Below are 20,343 nucleotides of genomic sequence, written 5' to 3' on the forward strand. Positions count from 1 at the left end.
ATGTCCTTTGACTCCATTTCTCACATCCAGATCACACTGATGCAAGAGGTGAGTTCCCATGGCCTTGGCCAACTCTACTTCTGTGGCTTTGCAGAGTACAGCCTCACTCTCGGCTGTTTTCACAGGCTGGCATTGCATGTCTGCAGCTTTTCCAGGTGCAGGGTGCAAGTTGTTGGTGAATCTACCATTCTGGGGTCTGGAAGATGGGGGCCCTCTTCTCATAGCTCCACTAGGCAGTGCCCCAGTAGGGACTCAGTTTGGGGATCTGGCTTCACATTAAGCCTTGCTTCTGCAGCAAACTTCTGCCTGGATATCCAGGCATTTCCATACATCCTCTGAAATCTAGGCAGAGGTTCCCAAACCCCAGTTCTTGACTTCTGTGCACTGGAAGGCTCAACCCCATGTGGAAGCTGCCAAGGCTTGAGGCTTACACCCTCTGAAGCCACAGCCTGAGGTCTATGTTGGCCCCTTCAGCCATGGCTGGAGTGACTGGGAAACAGGTCACCAAGTAAATCCCTACACTGCACACAGCACGGGGACCCTGGGACTGGCCCACAAAACCACTTTTTCCTTCTAGGTCTGTGGGCCTGTGATGGGAGGAGCTGCCATAAAGACCTCTGACATGCCCTGAGGCATACCGCATTGTCATGGGGATAAACATTGGGCTCCTAGTTGCTTATGCAAATTTCTACAGCTGGCTTGAATTTCTCCTCAGAAAATAGGATTTCGTTTTCTATTGTATGTCTCTCAGGTTCAAAGTTCCACAAATCTCTAGGGCAGGGCAAAATGCTACCAGTCTCTTTGCTAAAACATAACAAGTCACTTTTGCTGCAGTTCCCAAAAAGTTTCTCATCTCCATCTGAGACCACCTCAGCCTGGATTTCATTAACCATATCACTATCAGGCATTTGGTCAAAGCCACTAAACAAGCCTCCAGGGAGTTCCAACCTTTCCCACATTTTCCTTTCTTCTTCTGAGCCCTCCGAACTGTTCCAACCCCTGCCTGTTACTCAGTTCCAGAGTCATTTCCACATTTTTGGGTATCTACAGCATTGCCCCACTCTCCTGGTATCAATTTAGTGTATTAGTCAGTTTTCACACTGCTGATAAATTACATACCAGAGACTGGGCAATTTACAAAAGAAAGAGGTTTATTGGAGTCACAGTTCCATGTGGCTGGGAGGCCTCACAATCATGGTGGAAGGTGAAAGGCATGTCTCACATGGTGGCAGACAAGAGAAGAGAGCTTGTGCAGGGAAACTCTCATTTTTAAAACCATCAGAACTCACGAGACTTATTCACTAGCACAAGCACAGCATGAAAAAGTCCTGCTTCCATGATTCAATAATCTCCCACCAGGTTCCTCCCACAACATGTGGGAATTCAAGATGAGATTTGGGTGGGGACACAGCCAAACCATATCAGTCCCCAACTGCATTCAATGCTACTCCCCAAATTTGACTTGGAATAGGAAGCCTGGATGTATGTATCTCATGGCACACTTAAACTTCTCTCTCTTACAGGTATTTCAGCTCCCCTTGAGTGGGAAGGGCTGGGTTTTCAACATATAGCGTGATTAATCCATACTGATTCTGGTAGATGGTGTTGAATATTTTTTGTAGATAAAGAGATAGGATTTACTAGTGGATTGCATTTGGGATGTGAGAAAAAAATAAAGATAATTACAAAGGTTCTAAACTGAAAAGGGAAAGGACAGATGGGGAAGACTGGGAAGACCAGAAGTGAAAGGGGAAGGTCAGTTGTCCAGTCTTGGAAAATTACCTTAAATCTTTCAATGTCAGGATAAAACACAAATTGAGCCCTTGATTCAACTGCCCAGATACATTTTCAACTCTCCAGCAAATGGGATTTGATATAATAATATTCATCATAATAATAACAGTATCTAACTCTTACAGATAATTTATGAAGTTCCAGGCACTATTCTAGCCACTTACGTAAGTTCCCAGCTAGAACGTATAGAAGTGCCAATGTTCCTAGGTTTCAGCTAATGGGATGTAAGTGGAGATGATCTGTATAAATTCTGGATCATTGCTAACTTGAAGACAAGTTGGCTTTCCTGGACTTTGGCTCTTATTTCCATGAATAAGACTGTTTCTGAGCCAATAATCCAAATCTCAACTTTGCAAATGATGATGGAGGCGCATAATGAAAGGAATCCACCATCCTAAAAGGTTATACAGAACATCTACACGGCCATTCTAGACTAGCCTGGCACATTAGATATAACTAAACTTTTATTTGTTCAAGATAGTATGGTATCATTTTAAATAGAAACACAACATTTACTCTAATTAATAAATGCAATTTTCTGAGGTAAAGTGATAGTAACATTAGCCAGGCACAAGTAGAATTTTATATTTTTATATATTTTTATCATTATAAGAGAGTAAATTTCTATATTAAATCTGGGCAGCTGCTTGCCAGTCAGAACCTTTCTCTATCCCCCTGCCCTCACTCCCACCCAAGCTGTTAAGAAAGGCGATATTCAAGGCCTGGTATATGATCAGTTGTACACATTATGTATCCAACACATTTAATTATTATTGTTATTGGGCACGATTTCATTACTGAATTTCTAGAGCAAAACCACTTTTCTCAGTTTTCCCACTAATTCTCTGTCTCTTGCCTGGACTGTGAAAAGAGAACCACAGTTTTCTACTCAGCTCTTATAGCACTCACCAAAAGGATATGGAAATTTTTGCTTCATTAGATACTCACAGCTTTCTCTTTGTTCCTCCTGTTCTATGCTGCAAAGAACAACCTGTAATAAGTTGCTCCCACTTCACAACCAAAAATAAAATCTTCTTTTAAAATGAAATGCTTTAATTTCAACTGTGATAATGCCAAATTTGGCACAAACTATGATAAATTAACTATTTCAACCTCAAAATCTCCCAAAAATATTAGATCAAAGAGGATGTTTAAAATTCAGGCAACATTCTACCGGGGGAAAACATTCATGTAGTAAAGAAGACCCTAACAATTAGGTATCTAGGTTCAACTTTTCCCATTTCTTCTGTTACCATCACACCCCAATACCTAATTGCTATACCACAACTGTAAGAAATTAGTCTATCCATGACTTTTACAGCTCTTGTTGTAAGCATCATTCACTCAGAATTTAGAATGTCATGAGTATTATAGTTATTTATCTTTTTGAATGCAGATTCTGTCTCTTCATTAATCTTGGAAGATGGGAATGAACAGATAATATGATATAGCCCTAGTTTGTACCACAGCCACTCCCTGGATACAATGCAGTGTGCTTTGGCAGGGTGTATTGAGTATCATATACATAAAGGCTGTTCTCATGTAGCCCCAGTGTTTCTGGGAAAGAGGGTTCAGAAGGGAAACCTGAAAGGAGAGGGGACACAATTCTCCACTAAACACATGTGTGTGTGTTTGTGTAATTTAGTGGTTAATAAAGGTAAAGGAGATCTACAATTTTTTTTCTAGTAACCAGTGTTTTAAGTTTATGCTAATCCCCTCAGTATATTTCTTGAATCATAATTCTTAATTTAATAGGTATTACTTGAATTTAATGATCTCAAGAACATGAGATCAGAAGACTTACACCTAATATCTAACAAGTTACGGGGAGAATTTTATGAGTATAAACAGCATTAATAAGATTTTTTGTTTCTACCATATATTCAGTGGAAAATATTTTAATTCTTCTTTTCCCATGTACTTTGCTGAATTCTAGTGATCAGGTTTGCTGTCTTTTATTTTTGTTATTTTTTTGTTTGTTAACTTTGTCAGAAATTAACTTTGTAGTATTCATCTCCGTGAAAAATATGGAAAATGATATTACTATAATTTATCTCAAAATCTGGAAATGGCATGTACCAACATGACATTGCTAAATTTTTATATAGATATCATTTTACATAGATATCACTGTAAAGGTAAAGGTCAGGACAACTCAAGCAACGCAAAAATAAATCTTCAATAAAAAACTCATCTGAATGAAGGTCATTTTTCCTTTTTAAGGTAGTGGTGCAGAGTAGTGTCTTTAAAGTTAATTTTCTAAATTATCACAAAGGCAACATAGTGAGTAGGTTTAAAAAAAAAAAAAACCAAGCTCTGTAACCAGACAGACTGGATTTGAATCCCAGATTTATCACTTACTAGTTGTTAAAAGTAGAGCGTATCACTTCTCTTTGCTTCCATTTCTTCAACTGGAAAAATAGAAGAAAAATAGCCTCTATCTCACAGAGTGGTTCTGAAGATTGAGTAAATGAACATATGCAAAACATGAAGCACATGGTAAGGGCTCAGAGAATATTTGCTGTTATTTGGGGATAAATTATGCATTCGGATTATAGGCAGCAAGTACTCTGTACACATCAAGTGCTGAAATCTCTATTTGACTTTTCATTTTCTTGGTTTTTAACTTTTAATTAATATATAATATATGCATATATTTATGGGTTACACGTGATTATGCATGCAATCTGTAATGATCAAATCAGGGCATTTGGGCTAGACATCACCTTGGACACATCATTTCTTTGTGTTGGGAAGACTTTAGTGTTTTTTTCTAGCCATTTTGAAATATATCATATGTTGATGTTAACTATAGTCACCCTAAAGTGCTATCCAACACTAGAACTTATTTCTTCTACCTAACTATGTTTTTACCCCTTAACAACACTTTCTTCATCTTCCCCTCCAACAACAACCTCTGGTAACTTTCTGTCTACTCTCTACCTCCATAACATCAACTTATTTAGCTCTAACATATGAACGACAACATGCAATATTTACTGTATTAGTCCATTTTCATACTGCTATGAAGAAATACCCAAGACTGGGTAATTTATAAGTAAAAAGAGGTTTAATGGACTCATAGTTCCACATGGCAAGGGAGGCCTCACAGTCATGGCAGAAGGCAAAGGAGGAGTAAAGGCATGTCTTACATGGTGGCAGGCAAGAGAGTTTGTGCAGGGGAATTGCCTTTTATAAAACCATCATATCTTATTAGACTTATTCACTATTATGAGAACACCATGGGAAAAACGCACCCCCATGATTCAATTACCTCCAACTGTGTCCCTCCCATGACATGTGGGAATTGTGGGAGCTACAATTCAAGATGAGATTTGGGTGGGGACACAGCCAACCCATATCAATTTGTTTCCCTGGTTCTGTGGCTTATTTCACTTAAGATAATGACCTCTAGTCCTATCCATTTTGCTACAAACAACATGATTTCATTTTTTATGGCTGAATAATACTCCATCATGTATATATACTACATTTTTCTTTATCCATTTATCTATTGATGAACATTTAAGTTGATTCCATATCTTGGCTATTGTGAATAGTGCTGCAAAAACTCTAGGGTGCAGGCATCCCTTTGATATACTGATTTCCTTTCCTTTAGATAACTAATTAGTAGTGGAATTGTTGAATTATATGGTAGTTCTATTTTTAGTTTTTTGAAAAACCTCCATACCATTTTCCATAGTGCCTGTACTAATTTACATTCCCAAGAACAGTGTATAAGAGTTCCATTTTAAAAGAGGAAGTGAAATTGTCTCTGTTTGCAGATGATATGCATGTTCTGCACATGTAACCCAGAACCTAAAGTATGATTAAAAAAAAGATTCAAAAAAATGTTTTTTGTGAAGAATGTCTTTGGTATTTTGATAGAAACTGCATTTAATGTATAGATTGCTTAGGTATTATGGTCATTTTAACAATATCAGTTCTTCCAATCCATGAGCATGGGAAGTTTTTCCATTTGTTTTTGTCCTCTTCAATGTCTTTCATCAATGTTTTGTAGGTTTCCTTGTGGAGGTCTTTCACCACCTTGGTTACATTTATTCCTAGGTATTTTTTTTGTAATATTTAAAATGATATTGCTTTCTCAGTTTTTTTTCAGCTAGTTTGTCACTCTTGTATAGAAATGCTACTGATGTTTGTATGTTGATTTTGCATTCTGCAACTGTACTCAATATGTTTATCAGTTCTAAGAGGTTTTGGTGGAATCTTTAGATTTCTCTAGATATGAGATTATTTCATCTGCAAAGAAAAACAATTTGACTTCTTTTTCAATTTGAATGTTTTTGTTTCTTTCTCTTGCCTGATTGCTCAGGCTAGATCTTCCAGTACTATGTTAAATAGGAATGATGAAAGTAGGCATCCTTATCTTCTAGTTCTTAGAGGAAAGGTTTTCAGTTTTTCCTTATTCAGTGTAATGTTAGCTTTGGGCTTGTCACACATGGCCTTTATTATGTTGAGGTATGTTTCCTCTATTCCTAATTTGTTGATCGTATGTATCATGAAACAGTTGAATTTTTTTTTTTTTTTATTATACTTTAGGGTTTTAGGGTACATGTGCACAATGTGCAGGTTTGTTACATATGTATCCATGTGCCATGTTGATTTCCTGCACCCATTAACTCGTCATTTAGCATTAGGTGTATCTCCTAATGCTGTCCCTCCCCCCTCCCCCCACCCCACAACAGTCCCCGGAGTGTGATATTCCCCTTCCTGTGTCCATGAGTTCTCATTGTTCAATTCCCACCTATGAGTGAGAACATGCGGTGTTTGGTTTTTTGTCCTTGTGATAGCTTACTGAGAATGATGGTTTCCAGTTTCATCCATGTCCCTACAAAGGACACGAACTCATCATTTTTTATGGCTGCATAGTATTCCATGGTGTATATGTGCCACATTTTCTTAATCCAGTCTATCGTTGTTGGACATTTGGGTTGGTTCCAACTCTTTGCTATTGTGAATAGTGCCGCAATAAACATACGTGTGCATGTGTCTTTATAGCAGCATGATTTATAGTCCTTTGGGTATATACCCAGTAATGGGATGGCTGGGTCAAATGGTATTTCTAGTTCTAGATCCCTGAGGAATCGCCACACTGACTTCCCCAATGGTTGAACTAGTTTACAGTCTCACCAACAGTGTAAAAGTGTTCCTGTTTCTCCACATCCTCTCCAGCACCTGTTGTTTCCTGATTTTTTAATGATGGCCATTCTAACTGGTGTGAGATGGTATCTCACTGTGGTTTTGATTTGCATTTCTCTGATGGCCAGTGATGATGCTTTTTCTGAGGGATATTGGCCTGTAGTTGTTTTTTTTTGTTATGTTCTTGTCTGGTTTGGATATCAGGGTAATGCTCACATCACAGAATGAGTTAGAAATAATTTCTCTTCCACCTTTTGGATTAGTTTGAGAAGAATTGGTATTGGTTATCATTTTTAGGTTTGGTAGAATTCAACAGTAAAACCAGTAAATCCTGGGCTTTTCTTTAATGTGAAATTTTTTAAATTACTGATTTGATTCACTATTTATTATTGGTTTGTTCAGGTTTTCTATTTATTCCTGGTTCAATCTTGGTGGGTTGTGTGTGTCCAGGAGTTTATCAATTTCCTCTAGGTTTTCCAGTTTGTTAGCATACAGTTGTTTATAATACTTTCTGATGAACCTTGTATTACTGTGGTATTTATTGTTATGTCTTCTTTTTCATTTCTGATTTTGTTTATTTTGGTCTTCTGTCTTTTTTCTTGGTTTGCCTAGCTAGCATTTTATCAATTTTGTTTGTTTTTAAAAGAAACAACTTTTTATTTTGTTGACTCTTTGTAATCTTTTAGTCTCTATTTTGTTTAGTTCTGCTCTAATCTTTATTATTTCTTCTACTAATTTTGAGTTTGACTTTTTCATGCTTTTCTAGTTCTTGGAGTTGCATTGTTGGGTTAGTATTTCTACTTTTTAAATGTAGGCATTTCATGCTATAAACTTCTCTCTTAGCACTGCTTTTTCTATATTCCATAAGTTTGGTATGTTATATTTACATTTTAATTGGTTTCAAGATTTAAAAAAATTGTTCTGAATTTCTTCATTGGCCCAGTGGTCCTTTAGGAACATGTTGTTTAATATCCATGTGTTCATACAGTTTCCAAAGTTCTTCTTGTTATTGACTTCTAGATGTATTCCTGAAAAAAAATACTCGATATGATTTTGATTTTTAAAAATTTATTGAGACTTATTTTATGGCCTAACTTATGGTTAATCTGAAGAACGTTCCATGTGCTGATGAAAGGAATGTATATTCTGCAGCTTTTGGATAAAATACTCTGTAAATATCTGTTTGGTATGTAGTACAGTTTAAATCCAATGTCTCCTTATTGATTTTCTGTCTAGATGATGATCTGTCCAATGATGAGAGTGGGGTGCTGAAATCTCCAACTATTGTTGTGGTGGAGTCTCTCTCTCCCTTTAGGTATAATAACATTTGCTTTGTAGATCTAGGTGCTCCAGTGTTGGATGCATATATATTTAGTATTGTTATATCCTCTTGCTATATTGATCCTTTTATCATTATATATTTACCTTCTTCATCTCTTTTGACTGCTTTTGACTTAAAGTTTGTTTATTCTGAAATATGTGTAACTACTCCTTCTTGCTTTTGGTTTTTATTTGCATGGAATATCTTTTCCCATCCCTTCACTTTCAGTCTATATGTGTCATTATAGATGAAGCAAGTTTCTTGTAGGCAGCATGTGGTTGAGTTACATTCTTTTTATCCATTTGCTAAGTCTGTATCTTTTAAGTGGGGAACGTAATTCATTTACATTCAGGGTTATTATTGGTAGATAAGGACTTATTCTTGTTCTCTTTTTAATTGTTTGTTGGTTTTCTTGTATTTTATTTTGTTCGTTTCTCTCTTATTGCTATCATTGCTTTTTTATTTTTTGTATTGGTAACATTTAAGTCTCCTATCTTTATCATTTGTGTGTTTACTCTACCAGGGAGTTTTATCTGTTTGTGTGTTTTCATGATGTTAGATCTAGTCCTTTTGCTTCCAGATGTAAGATTCCCATAGGCATTTATTGTAGGACTGGTCTGATGGTGATGAATTTTCTGTTATTGCTTATCTGGGAAAGACTTTATTTCTCTCTCACCTTTGAAGAATAGCTTTGCTGGACATAGTATTATTGGCTATGAGGTTTTTTTCTTTCAGCACACTGAATATGTCATCTCATTCTGTCCTGGCTTTTAAGGTTTATGCTGAGAAATTTGCTATTTTTTGACTGGGGTTCCCTTATATGTGACTTGATGCTTTTCTATTGCTGTTTTTATAATTTTTTTTTGTCTTTCACTTTTAACAGTTTGACTATAATGTGCATTGGAGAAGCCCTTTTTGGATTCAATATATTTGGAGCTCTTTGAGCTTCCTCTATCTGAGTATCTATATCTTTTGCAAGACGTGGGAATTTTTCAAATATTATTGTGTTAAATAGGTTCTCTATGTCTTTCTCCATCTCTTCTCCTTCTGGAATACCTAAAAATTAAATATTTGGTTGCATTATGATGTCCCTTACATCACATGAGCTCTGTTCATTCTTTTTATTCTTTTTTTTTCCCTGACCAGATTATGTCAAAAGAAGTGACTTCAAGTTCACAAATTATTTTTTCTGCTAGATCTAGTCTATTGTTGAAGCTGTCAATTGTATTCTTATTTTAATTATTGGACTTTTCAGTCCAAGATTTTCTGTTTCGTTCATTTTTATAGTACATATCTCTGTTGGATTTTTCATTCAGATCATGGACTGTTCTTCTGATTTCTTTGTATTGTTTAATCTGTGTTCTCTTGTATCTCACTTAACTTCTTTAACATTAGTTTGAATTCTCTTTTGGGCATTTAGTGATTTATTTTTATTGAAATCTGTTGCTGGAGAATTACTGTGTTCTTTTGGAGGTGTCATGTTTTCTTGTTTTCTCATGTTTCTTATGTTCTTATGTTAATATCTGCACATTTACTCACTTCTTTTTTTTTTTGGATTGGCTTTCATAAGGGAAGACTTTTTCCTATATATATGTTTATAATGTTGGTTTGGTAGGGCACCTTAGTTTTTATTCTGGGTGTACATATTAGTGTATTCTCCATATGACTTCTTCAACTATAATCAGCATCACTAGTGTCTCTTAGTTCCTCAATGGCTTAGGCTGCATTTGCTAGTGGAGGCCACAGTGAGGTTTTGCTGGGGATAAGAACACCAAGTGGATCAGTCTTTGTGCTCCAGTGGTGATGTCAACAGGACAAATGTGCCCATCCTCAAAACCCTTGTTGATGTATGCAAGCATTGGTGTTAGCGGGATGAAGCAGGCCTATCTTTGGGCCTCCAAAAAGCTTACTTGGATGCTGAAAGTGGCAGCAGCACTCAGGCAGGTGAGAAAGTCCTTGAGGCCCTAGGTGGTGTGTGTGGTATCAGCAATGGCAGTAGCAGTGGTGAGCCAACTATCAGGCCCCCAGGCAGCATGTAGGAGCACAAGCAATGGTGGTGGTGGGTTGGGTAGGCCAGTTCCCAGGCCCTCAGGTTTCACATGGGGGTGGGTATTGATGGTGGTGGTAGTGGCAGGCTGATGGGCCCATCCTTGGGAGAAGTGCACAGGTGTTGGTGGTGGCAGTCAAAGAGGTTGAGCCTCAGGCCTGCAGAAAGCACTCAGGCACTGTTAGCAGTCTTGCTGGGTCTGTTGTTAGGCCACCTGGTGGTATGCATGCATACCATAAATGGCAGATAGGGTAGGTTGATCCTCAGGTCACCAGGCAGCTTGCTCAGGCACTGACTGAGGTGGTGCTGGGCAGGATAAACCTGTCTTCAATCCCAGGGATGGTGTACCTGTGGGCTATTTCCTTGACCCACTGAAGGTGCATGCAGGTACATGGTAGCCCTGCTGCTGGAGGGGCACATGGGGTTGCTGTCAGTGGCTGTGACCCCTGGAAGGCAGCTCTCAGACTCTAGGGAGTGTGCACTTTGTCTCTATTTGTCCCAGCAGCAGCCTCCCTGGTGGGCTGCATCTCCCTTTTCCCAGGGTGTAGGACACTGCATGGGCTAAAGTGCTGGGGACTCAGCTGCACCACTGGGTCTAGCTGGTGTCATGATGCTTCAGTTCTCTAGAAGGATGTGGAGGGATGTCAGTGGAGTTACAGGATTGTGGAGATTCAGGGGCTTTTGGGCCCTAGGGCAGGATGTAGTCCGGTAGGGACTGGGCTCTCAAAATGGTGCTGTACTATCTGTTTGGGTCTCAGGGGGTGTGTTGGGACCCAGTATGAACTCCCTCTCTAAAGCAATGTAGTTGTGTGAACTTCTGGAAGCTCCCTATCCTAGTCTCTGGGTCTGCAAGGGCCAAGGGACTCTCTTGCTGCTAGGATTGCCGGAGTCCATGGTGGGAATGTGGACCACTGGGATTCCCTTATTTACCTTTTTCCAACACTAGAGACCCTTTCCTGGCTCCCAGCCAACCCTGGCCAGGACAGGTGCTTCACTTCCATCTCTTTCCATGTCTCAGATATTCCCTGTCACTTTCTTACTGAATTCGAGTGTTATTTCTTAATCTATTCTATGTGTGCTTATCTATTTGCTGTTTTGGTTCTTCTTTGTAAAGGAGGTGAGTGTTGGGAGGCCCTAGTCAGCCCTCTTGAAACCCCCCATTTGACTTTTCATTTTCTGATGAGAACACATACATCAAAATTTTTGTCATGTTTTAAGTTTTATTTCTTTCTTGTTATCTCCAGATGAATTGTACTTTATGAAGAAAATAACTTCAATAAATAATGCAACCAGAAGACAGAAGAAATCTAGTGATTCTTCTTTTTAGAAAAGTATTAAGCAATGATTTAAAAAAATTTTTTGTACTTAATATTGCATCTTATTGCCTGCATATTCAGTTTTTAGGAAGACTGAACTGAGAGATAAACCTAAGGTTAATTGTAAAATAGGAAAAAATGGTCTTATCTCCCATTGTAGTATGATTTCCCTTTCCCTGGGAGACTATTCTGTGTTGGAAGATAATCCCTGTTTCAGAGGCCATCTAAGCTTGGAGAATTCCCACCAAGATGTTAATTTTGTATTATTCCTTCCAAATATAATATCATTTCTAGTTTAGTATGGACATACTATTTTGTCCACTTACTATGTACTACATTTCTTTTTTGACAACTGCTTTCCCCTCTACACTACCCACACTTCCCATGCCCTATATGATCTTGACTTTTGATCCAGGCAACACCAGTTGTCCTTGGCTAGGCCAATACCCATTCTTGAGAATTTTTAAGTTGAGACAGAGAGATGCAGGGAAATTTCTCTTCTGGGATAAAGCTGTATAACAACTTAATAAGCATAAGTGACTATGTTTACATCATATGGAAAAATCTAGCTTTCCAGGAGAAAGAAGAATATATAGAGATTAAGGACAGAAAGAGTTTGAGAAATATTAGAGATGCTGATTCCACATGACTTATTGTGGGGAAAGGAGTGGAGAAAGGAGCCAAGCAGTTTTCCTGCCCTTCTCACTGCTGTTAGCTCCTCTTTGGAGTCCAGAAAACATCTTTTATGTTCTGTCCTGCAGAATCCTCCTGACTCAACTTCCTTGACCAGCCATGCTGTGGCCATTAATTTTGTGCAAGCATCCATCAACTTACTTAGGGTACATTTATATGGTATCTCACCAAAGTCCCAAGCTCTGTACTTACTGCTTACCACCTGGAAGTGTCTCAGATGTTACAGCGTGGGAATCTGTTCCACAGTTTTGTATGTAGATTATGGAAGTATAAGGGATTTAATGCTAATTGAGCCACTGCTGACCCATGGGAGCTACTGGATGAAGACTTTCTCCTTTTGACCTCAAGATGTATTTTATAAGTGTTTCCAGAGGTCTCAGAGAGGTTGAATAGCAGTCATCCAATTCTCTGGTGCAAGTTAGGATGGCCAGCTTTATAAATCTCCCTTGATTGGCTTTTTCTCCTTCCTTGTTTTATTCCCCCTGTCCTGTACTACTGTTCCCTGGCATCACATTCTCAGATACCCTATGAAGAATCCTTTATGTCAGCCTCTACTTTCCAGGAAACCCTGGCTAAGACACCCAGCATTCTTTCAAAAAATTTCCTTTTTGTTAGATTTCAGTCATAACTAATAGTAGTGGGTTATAAGAGACTTCATTTCCAGTCCAAGTGAAATAGCACACTAACTGTTACTTTGAACAAATTAACTGGTCTATACCTCATTTATTAATATATAAAATGGTGGTATTGGCCTCATTTCTGTGGTTCCCTTCACTCCTAAGATTCTATGATTTAAAGAAAAGCCTTCATGTCTCAGAGAAATAAATCTCTAGTGGTGGCAGACACTGAAACCACCAGTTCTTCCTGCATGTATTTTCTGTATATCAGTCCTTGTGTCTCTGGCAACACCGTGGCTGTCAGCCCTTGATTTTCATGTGTCCCATAATCCAGAACACCAGGGAGGGAACAGTGATGGTGGTACCATTTGGGAGTGGAGTTTATAAATTAATTTCCTATCTGAATCTCTCAAACCTCTTCAAAAGAACCTTTGAATTATAATTGGTCTAAAATTAATTATATTCTCATTTTCAAAAGTCAGAAATTCTATGAAACATTCCTGGAAGTCTCTTTCGCTTTTGAAAACATGAGTCTCATGGGACTTGAAAAAGTTCCTACAACTTTTCTTAGTTTCAAGATTCTCAAATTTGGAATTTTGACTTCAGTGAATTTCCTTGTTTTCCTCTTATATCACTCACCAGACTCATTCCTAGGGGCTTTTGGTTATTAAAGTACACCCATTCTCCAGCACCTCCATCAGCTTTAGAACTCTGTACTGTGAATTGGCATCAGACTTTCTTGTCTTTGGTGAGGACTGGTTGTATCTACAATTCTCTCTACTTTGACATCTCTTCAAACATATGAGCAGGGCAAATAAAGCAAAAAGTTCAAACAATTATGTGGCTTAAAAAAACTCCAACTAAAAAATTCTACATACTTGGTATTGAAGAAAACATGAGGATTAATGTCCTAAGTAAATCAAAATAACTGCAGATGTTGTTGACAGCAAATTCTTGATATCTCAGACCATTTTGAAGAGTGAGCATATTCAACATGCAGTGAGAATTAACACAGTAAAATCACGGCAAATAACTAAAGTAAGGCAGTAGAGGACACATTTAGCTCCACCTAGTGCCCTTGGAGCAAAGAGGAAATGGTGAAATATTTGATAGTATGATAGAAAGAATGATGTTAGAGTAAGAGGAGTCTAAGTGATAAAGATTTTTAGACAGTGATGAATCTCAAATTCGTTGTTTGATCCATGTAAAATCAGAGATGTTATGAAATCCTCTTTACTCAATAGCATTAGGAAGGCAGTGATTCTTAGTAAGCATGAATTTGTGCATTAGCCAATAAAAACAGAAATGATCAGAAAAATTAAAATGCAGTTGAGAAATATATTTGCTTTAGAAACTCAACTGAGTAGTAAAGTGAAGACAAACGGGTTTTTGTAAAGCATACATGAGCTCTGGTTATTTTTTTAAAATGGGTTTGGGATTTAGAAGATCAAAGGAAAATGCAATAGAAGCTGCTGCTGCATAACCAGTGCTGGATTGCCCAACAAGCAGACTCCTCACAGGCTTAGGTTCTTAGCCAAGCACAGGATTGGCGGAACAAAACCAAAAAGAAAAGCAGGTACCTTTTTAACGAACTTATCCAGAATTTTGAAAACTAAAAAACAACTGGAAGGAAACTATATTCATTTCCATATCAGTTTAAGCAGTGTCGTTTTAAAAACTAAACTTTTATTTTGAATTACCTATGAAGGTGAGAGTAGGACCCAGCCTCTCCGCTGATAGCTTCTGCGATGCTCTTCCCAGGGCCAGTATGGAATCTGGTGGACATTGTGATGACCTCTGAGCTGGAAAGAAGATGGACTCAAAGTAGCTCCAAGCCAGCTCAGTTCCTAGTTCTGCCCAAGCTAGCATTGCCTCTAAAAATAAATGAAGAGTCTACATTCTAGAGCTCTACGTTTTATAGGTTACAGAAGATGATGCAAATGGAGACATTTCCTATCGAAATATTTTCTAAAATTATGGAACAGAAACACAGTGATAATTCCTGTATCTAAAAATGATTGAGGACTTGATCATTGCCCTAATATTCATAGCCATAAAAATTAAATGTTAACCAGTGATGGAGCCTTTATGATTCAGTGCATATTTTTTTCTGTTTTCCTATACCACCATGTCCCCACCCAAAATTTTTTCAAACAATCCTCTTTCTTTAAGGAAGCAACTGGTGGAATATATCCTGAGATATATTCTGAGGCTTTCCTATTTTTCTATAGAAAACTAGGCGTTTCTTCTAAGAAGAAAGAATGGTAGGGCTGAAGCCTGTAAATCCAGTATGACTAATCCTGCACGTATTCTTTTACTGCTGAGTTTAGTTCCCAAGAAATCCTTTTATGTGTTAGTTTGGGGAAACTTGCCTATCTCATTCCTCTTGGTGATTGCTCTCTTGACTTCCTGTTGAGTTATACATTGGCTATAAATTATCCCTCACCAGAAAAGTGATCTTTTAAAACAAGAATTTTCCTTTACGTTGTTGAAATAATTATAGGAAATGGTTAAAGATATTAATAACATTTCAGAGTTTACATCATGTGCTTTACAAAACAAATGGTCATTCTAAAGGCCAAAAAGCTGCTACTAAAATTCCAATGATATCTGGTACTGAACTAAATCCTCTAAGAAACCAGGGGACTGGCTTATTCCACAACCCACAAAATTTATCACACTCCAGGGTGTAAAGCAAGGGAAAGAACTTTATTTTCTGTGTTATGTATTTCAGTAAATGTCTGTGTCCCTAAAAGGATATTAGTTTTTTTTTTGTTTGTTTGTTTGTTTTTTATTATACTTTAGGGTTTTAGGGTACATGTGCACAATGTGCAGGTTTGTTACATATGTATCCATGTGCCATGTTGATTTCCTGCACCCATTAACTCGTCATTTAGCATTAGGTGTATCTCCTAATGCTGTCCCTCCCCCCTCCCCCCACCCCACAACAGTCCCCAGAGCGTGATGTTCCCCTTCCTGTGTCCATGAGTTCTCATTGTTCAATTCCCACCTATGAGTGAGAACATGCGGTGTTTGGTTTTTTGTCCTTGCGATAGTTTACTGAGAATGATGTTTTCCAGTTTCATCCATGTCCCTACAAAGGACACGAACTCATCATTTTTTATGGCTGCATAGTATTCCATGGTGTATATGTGCCACATTTTCTTAATCCAGTCTATCGTTGTTGGACATTTGGGTTGGTTCCAACTCTTTGCTATTGTGAATAGTGCTGCAATAAACATACGTGTGCATGTGTCTTTATAGCAGCATGATTTATAGTCCTTTGGGTATATACCCAGTAATGGGATGGCTGGGTCAAATGGTATTTCTAGTTCTAGATCCCTGAGGAATCAAAAAGTGGGCAGAGGACATGAACAGACACTTCTCAAAAGAAGACATTTATGCAGCCAAAAAACACATGAAGAAATGCTCCTCATCACTGGCCATCAGAAAAATGCAAATCAAAACCACAGTGAGATACCATCTCACACCAGTTAGAATGGCCATCATTAAAAAATCAGGAAACAACAGGTGCTGGAGAGGATGTGGAGAAATAGGAACACTTTTACACTGTTGGTGGGACTGTAAACTAGTTCAACCATTGTGGAAGTCAGTGTGGCGATTCCTCAGGGATCTAGAAGGATATTAGTTTTAAAGGCCCTAAAGATGTTGAGTTCCCTAAGACTTCAACATTTCAGGATGATTCTAACTTGCAGAATAAAACCTATATTTTCCACAGAATTTAAACTGATTACTTCCTCAGTTTCCCAGATTTAAGTTTACAGAATTTGTAAAACGTTTGTAAGGTGGACAGATAGATATCACAATACTAAAGTCATGACTTGTTTTCTTTCCTAATGAGAAGAGAGGGGAGTCAAAGAAGTAAAAAATGGGGCTCCTCTTGAAAGAAATTTGATTAAAATAAGCCTATTTTACTCATGGCTTATTTTATATTTATATTTATATTCTGTTTCTTATAGGCTCCCCCGCCCCCGCTTAAGTGTCAATTTAGAGACTTAGCTGTAAGAAGGTTGTTAAATATAAAAGAATCAATCTTGATTTTTATAAAACCCCTGCTGTCTTTGTTCAGCCACTCAATTTGAATCTTGTACGGCATGATTCCTGAAGAAGCAAGGCGAGAGCTGGCTGGAAAAAAAAGTGACCAAGCATTTCAGCTTTTCTCAGCTCTGCTGGATAATGGAAGAGAACAGCAGCAAGATTCCTTTCTTGCCATTCAGAATTGAGGTGGGACCACCTGGGGTTTCCAGTTTTAGAATATAAGTCTTTGGACAATTAGCAAATCTCTGAGCATCTGTCTCCCATGGCATTTAGGTAAATTAATAATATTAAGCATTTCTAAAATAAGAAGTGGGTTATAAGATATGCCAATGTACCATGAACATAATTTGCTCAGTTACCTTTTTCCCAAAGGAGTCTCATCAAGGTACCGTCCTACAGCATTAAATGCTTGTGAGCTCATAGACCTGAAATATCTATTTCCCACAGATTCAAGACAATGAAACTTCATTATCATGCCCTCTTATTTAACTTCAATGCCCAGGACAACGATTTGTTTTAATGTCCCAGTCTAAACCTCCTGCAGCAATATTTTTTCAGATAATAGCTCCCATTCATAATGCTAACAGCTCTTGAATTCTCCACTCATTTTACAGTTAGGATCTTCTCTTTTCTTTCACTTCGTAAGCTTTATACCTTGCTATACACAGTCCAAACTACATTTTTTTTAAAGCACAAATGTTTTATGTAGCATCTGAGATAACTAGACAATTCTAAAATCAACAGGAGCTTTGCTCTTAAGGTACATATATTTCTTTAGAGTTTTCCATAAGCAAGAATAAAAGAACTTTGCTAAAATTTTCAATATTTAAGTAAAATTCTTCTTACTTATGGTTTATAGGACTTTCAGTTTTTAGAAGTATTTATTTGTCATTTCAAGACTCTTAAGCTTCTCATTATTTTATAGTCTGAAATTTATGGAAGAAAAATTATAAAACCCTTTCCTGATATAGATTAGATAGCCTTGTATGTGTTTAATTTATGCTGCATAGGCAATGTGGTAAAATAGAGTGACTTTGTGGTTCAAAGTTAGAATGGCCTGAATTTATTCTAAAATCACTACTTACAAAATATTTGCCTTTGGGAAAATTTTCTCATCTGAAAAATGGGGAAATATTACCTAATTCACAAGGTTCCTATAAAGATTAAGTTTTTACAGGTATCTTCAATTGTCTGTTGGGATTCATTATTCATGTCTCCCTTGCCAATGCAATGATTTCCATTTAGGGCCTGTGAGGTTCCAGGGAAGATGATCTTACCCTCTGGCCTGTGACCCAAGCTAAACAATCAACTTGTCTACACTCCTGGCCACAGAAGTAGTTTGAATCTCAGGACTTTTGCTGAATATGTTAAGACAAATAAATTCTTTTTCCAGCTAGACAAACCACAGAAAGGATGCAGCTTTAGGAGCTGTTGATAATGGTCTTAGAGCCACACAGGAGCCAACAAAAGGGTTGAATACTCAAGCCTTACCTGATGCCAACCTGACCTCCAGATGGTTCAGTTACCTAACCCAATAGATTTCTTGTGTTTCACCGGTTTAAGGAAGGTTTTTTTCTTTTAATTACTTTTGTAACTAATATGTTAAACACACATAGGATGTGATTAAACGTAATTTTATGTTGTTTCCTAAAGTCCCTTTACATACTATTTAGCATGTGAAAAATTTCCCCCATGCCACTGTATGATAATTCCAGCAGGATTTCTGATTCCTCTGCTCACACTCAGGTAATAGAAAATCCTATAACCATTTTAAGTCATAAAACATAGTCTTCCTTCAGAAATGTAAAGTCTCAAAAGTTCAACATATTAAGCAATCCTTCAGTCTTCATTCAAAAGGAAGACTTTTCCTTCTCTTTAACCTATAAACTGGCAAGCCACCTGCCTTCTTCTCTTACCTTCTCCCCATCTCATTAGATGTTCTCATTGTCTCATCTGGGTCACAGGTATTAGGAGGAAAAAGGTCAAGGAGTTGAATGGAATGACTCTTATTTGGCTGGTAGTACTGCTTAGTAATGCAATATTCTGGCTTCCCACTCTATGGGCCATGCGTATGTATGTATATATATATATATATATATATATATATATATATATATATATATATATACACACACATATATTAGGCATACCCATGAGTTCTTCAGAATCCCCTGTTAGACATCTCTTACCACCACCTTCATGATCCACAAAAGCCATATTTTCTTTGACTCACCCTTGTTCTTTCCTCATAAGTTTCTCTTTCACTGGCCACCCTCATCATGTAGCATTCACCATTGGGATTTACTTATGCTATGATAGAAGCCTTATTGGCCATATTAGAAATAATATTTAAAGTGGTAAGATCACCCACAAGAATGAAATAGTTTAAGAACATAAGCTCATCTTTGAAAATATTCATTTGAAACCAATTTGTATGTTTAAAAAATTATAAAAACAGTCAAACAGAGCAAGTCAAAGTGACCTGAGAGTTAGTTAAAAATAGGAAGAAAAATGAAAACAGGTAACTAAAACTGAAAAACCGACAAAACTCCTTAAAGACTTATGATGTGTGGCAAGTCTGTTTTCCTGGTGCACCCAAATTAGCAATACATGAAAAAGCTAATATTCCCTATTAACTAATAGCTGGCAATATTCATTTTTAACCAGACTGTAGTTTCAATTTGCTTTTGATGAAATCTCCTGGTGCCACTTATGAACCGAGGATGGCTCTGTGACCTTAGGGCTTCTCTGCCTTATGTTCTCCCTGACTTTGCAAAGCTCCTAATGGACCTATGCTTCAATTTCTTCTGCAGCTTTCCCCTTCCTAGAGACATTCCTCTGAGCTGCTACTTGTACCAGTAGTTATGGAAGCCCTAGTTATTTTCCCAAACTCCTGCTGCTTTTTACTGCTAACTCTCTCAGCAAAATGTTATCATTCTATCTCAAATTTCCGCAGTCCAACAACCACAATTTTCAACTCCCAGTGTCAATATTTCTTTCATTCTACTTAGGTGTCAGATTGCCCCTGAGGTGTATTTTTATTTTCTTCTTTGGGTACCATGATCTCCTTTTGGATACAACATGTGTGGCAACTTGGCTCACATCCATTTTCATCCTATAGCTTAATGGAGATTAGCATGGGATTTAAAACTTATATCCATATTTTCCTCCATATTTAAAACTTAAAACTTGGGGGCAAGCACACAAAACCTCCCTTATTTTGCTGTTCATCTTGTGATACTGAGGTAGAAGTAAACCAAATATGGTTAATATTTTTAATTATTTGTCATGCAAATTAATAACAAATTCCATGTAAAGCATTTATTCATTTTTCTC

The sequence above is a fragment of the Symphalangus syndactylus genome, chromosome 11 (genome assembly GCF_028878055.3).
Source record: "Symphalangus syndactylus isolate Jambi chromosome 11, NHGRI_mSymSyn1-v2.1_pri, whole genome shotgun sequence".
In the NCBI taxonomy this organism is placed as follows: Eukaryota; Metazoa; Chordata; class Mammalia; order Primates; family Hylobatidae; genus Symphalangus; species Symphalangus syndactylus.